Below are 4,454 nucleotides of genomic sequence, written 5' to 3'. Positions count from 1 at the left end.
GGGAAATATTCCGTTTTATAACCTATACCATATAGTGGTAAGGGTATTATGTCTTTGTACATTTGTTTGTAATATGGAGAAGGAAGCTAGATAGACCCATAGTTACTTTTGAGGATCTTCATAGAATCACTTTCTGAGTCAATTGATGCATGTCAGTCTGTCTATCCTTCCGCCCGTCCGTCCTTCTGTCCTTGTATTCTTGTGAACAAAATGCAGGTCGCATTTATTATCCGATAGAGTTGAAATTTTGCTAACAATATTTTTTTGGTCCAAAGACGAACCCTATTGATATTGGTGATAATTGGATCAGATTTAGATATAGATCCCATATATCTTCAGTCGATTTTGGGTCAACTGGGTACCAAAAGGTCCAATATCAGTCCAAATGATTTGAATTTTGGCACATCCGACCGAATTCAGTCTAGAAGCAAGTAAATCAAATTTGGTGATTTTAGGTTCATTGTGCAAATAATTTCTAATATCAGCCCAAGTGGAGTGAATTACGGGACGTACGCTTGTATTTTGTTGAACTCGGCTTCGATATTTATGGAGGGTATATTAAGTTTGTCATTCCGTTTGTAACACCTCGAAATATACATTTTATAAAGTATATATATTCTTGATCAGCATAAAATTCTATGTCGACTTCGCGACGTCCGTCTGTGCAGGTTCACGTCTTCGTATAGCCTCCATTTTATTGTATCTCCCGATGTTCGGTACTTTGTTGATTTAAGCGACATTATTAACCGGAATTCTTTCAAATTTGGTATTTGATGTTCGTAGTGGATACTACAGCCTAGGGCAGAAAATTGGTATAAAAAATTAAAAAATATTATTTCCCTCTGTAACCAAACTATAACTGCTCTAAAGCCAAATGTTGACAGGTGGTATGATCTACTTCAAATAAATTCTTTTGTTACGGGATCACTACTAAATATGCATAGTAGGGTATCATATAGTCGGGCCCGTCCAATTTTTAATTTATCCTTACTGGTTTTAAACTGCTGTTGTTTACAAATTTTGCTATGTCATCTTCTCAATTAAATTGTTGATTGACTTTTTTTTCAACCCACCCTAATATTTTAAAGTTTTCGTATGAATAGATTTGCCAGTAAACAATCAAAACCCTTTTAGATACAAACAAGTTACAAACGTTCATTCTAGCAAAAACAGCATCAGGAACAACATACTGATGCACTGTTGCAGGAACCAAAACACGAATTGAATTCTGGCTGCTGACTGGATGGAAAATGATTTAGGTTGTATTTTAACCAATGCGATACACATTCGTATACTGGGTGAGTTGAAAGTATCAACACCTATCCACAATTATCTAAAACTTTGGGATCCAACAACATCAACCATTAGTAGCAACAGCAACAGTAGGTTCTTTGCGATTTTTGCTTGTCATTTCATCAAACACCTCCATGTGAGTGGTTTGTCAGTAAGGGAGTAGTGGGAGTGTGGGATGTGCACTGTCCACCATATAAAAGAGGATATATTCAGATTGCTATTTTGTTTGTAAATCGTAAAGTTGATATAATATTAATAGCAAATGGTTACCTTTTTTACAATAAATTTTCCCGTCTATACAAAATTATATATTTCTTTCTATAAAAAATAAAAATGATTACATTACTGGATACTTTCCTACGATACATCCCAAAATATGTACTATATAGTACATGATATGGTACGCATTCGAATCTAGACATTTTTTAATCTAATAACAACACACTCACAGTGATCCTAATATCAACATTTATATTTCCGGCTCAAATTTAGTACTTTTCATACACTAAAGAGCACACATTTCCAGAAAAGTACCTATTGTCTAACCTAGCACTATCCGATCAACAAACACCCAATTAGTACATTTAGTTTTTTTCATATAATTGCATTTCGCATTTCCAAAACCTCCTCTTTATTTAAAAGCTATCAACCAGCAGTGACCTCAATACCAACAACCTCAAACCAAATTGTAATTTAGTACCACTTTATACAGTTCTAACAATTAGCACGCATTTTCAACAACATCTCGTTAAATCAACCAAACTTGACCTGGGTTTAACATTTTTGTCTTTCCGTTCACATAATTTCAAATATTTCCAAATTTAGTGCAGTTTACCAAAATTAATACGATTTAGTACTTTTTTATACCCTCCACCATACATAGTACGGAGGGTATATTAAGTTAATCATGCCGTTTGTAACTCATCGAAATAATAATTTTGGACCTAACAATGTATAAATATTTTTGATCAGCGTAAAATTCTGAGACGATTTGGCCCTGCCGTCTTTTTGTTATAATCACGCTACATACAAAACGAATTAAGATTGAAAACTAAAAATTTGCAAGTATCAGTCTTTTGTGTGCAGGCAGGTCAAGTTCGAAGATGGACTATATCGTATAACCCCCATACAACAGTAACCTCAATATTCGTTTTTAGCCACATTTTTCAATGAAGTTGTCTGAAATTCTACGCAAGAAATCCTTTGTGGGTACTTTACCGCCTGTAAGAGAATTGTCTACATAGGTACACGATATCGTATATCTCCCACATAACGGTATATTCGCTATTGTGATGATTGCAGCCAAATTTTTCAATGGAATTGTCTAAAAATCCACACAACAAGTTCATTCTGAGTAGCTACCACCCCCCACCGCTCTGGTACAGAATTATATATATAGGTCCACGATATCGTATATCCCCCATAGAACGGTACCCCCAATATTCTATATTTTAATATTTTTTGTCTACATTTTTGACCGATATTGTCTAAAATTTCGTATTTAAAGTTTGAAGCTTGAAGCCTAGTCGAAAACCAGTAAAGAAAACCCTAAAGTCGGGCGGGGCCGTTTTTATGATACCCTACACCACGTTGCTAATTTAGTTGAGCTCCACATAACAATTAAAAGTTTTTATGGGAGAATTCAATCATGCACCCTATGATTATAGTCATCATTTAAAGTTCAAAGGACTAAATATGCCGAAGCATTTGTATCTTTTAAATTCGGACTTTTATTGCCATTTGGTGCAAAATTAATTTGAAATCAGATAAAGATATATATGGGAGCTATATCCAAATCTGAACCCATCTCGATAAAATTTGGCAAAGATATTTCTGAGCTGTATTTGATATATTTCCCTGAATATCGCACATTAGTGCACAATAAAAGGTAAATTGGGTAAAGATATACATGGGAGCCATATCCAAATCTGAACCGATCTCGATAAAATTTAGCAAAGGTATTTCTGAGCTGTATTTGATATATTTCCCTGAATATCGTTGTTACGGAGTGCATATGCGGTGCGGCTGTGGACATATTACGATTCGGGTTGATATTACACGATTGGTGCACAATAAAAGACAAAGATATATATGGGAGCTATATCTAAATTTTTACCGATTATGTCCAATTTCAAAAGGGTTCGTCCTTGGGCCAAACAAATGTTGTTTGGAAAATTTCATCTCAATCGGATAATAAATGCGACCTGCATTTTGTTTCCAAGAATACATGGACAGACGGACTGACATGCATAAATCAACTCAGAATGTGATTCTATGCAGATCATCAAAAGGAACTATGGGTCTATCTCGTTTTCTTTTGCCTGTTACAAACAAATGCACAAAGACATAATATCCTGACCACCTTGTGATGTAGGGTATAAAAACGGTTTTAGACCCTAGGTCTCTTTAGACAAAATCCGTTTCAGGACATTTGGTATCGATCTAGCGATGTCCGTCCGTCTGTCTGTCTGGTTGGTGCGCACGATAACCTCGAAGGGAGTATCCGATTTGGTCCTCACTTGGCACATCGTAACATTTTTGTCAAACTTAGATGGAGTTCGCAGATGGGTAATATCGGTCCACTCCTTCTGGTACCTCACTCACAAAAGCTTGAAATTTTTAAAAAAAATATATTTTCTGTACAGAAAAAGGAAAGAAATCCGATTTTCTCCAACTTTGTAAGTCCTAATATTTGCGTCAGGTGCAACAATGGGCAATACCGGTCCACTCCATCAAGTATTTCCCCCACAATGGGTCAAAATTTTCAACGATTGAACCTATAAATTCAATATTTTATCCTTTATAACGTGCGAAACATGTTTTCCCTACAATTTGCTATGCTTACATATTTCTCTCAGCCAGAAATCTGATATGAATATGAAATTTATCGGAAGTTGTTATTCCGCTTAAAATTGGATATAAATGTTCGATTTTCTTGTATTTTTTCCCATATCAATATTTTTATCTCTATTCTATGAAATATAAATGTGGAAAACATCGGTAGAATACATTTAACATTTTCTTAAAGTTACCACATATCTCATATAAAGTGAAGAAGGATGTCGATAGTCGCAATAGTTATATAGGCCGAGGTCGGCAAACCCGACTGATACTTTTTTAACTTGTTAGTATTATATTCTTTGTCTCGATTATTTTTGCCA

This window comes from Musca domestica, unplaced genomic scaffold (assembly GCF_030504385.1).
Source record: "Musca domestica strain aabys unplaced genomic scaffold, Musca_domestica.polishedcontigs.V.1.1 31, whole genome shotgun sequence".
Taxonomy (NCBI): Eukaryota; Metazoa; Arthropoda; class Insecta; order Diptera; family Muscidae; genus Musca; species Musca domestica.
The sequence above is the reverse complement of the archived record's forward strand: the minus strand, read 5'-3'. Positions refer to the sequence as shown.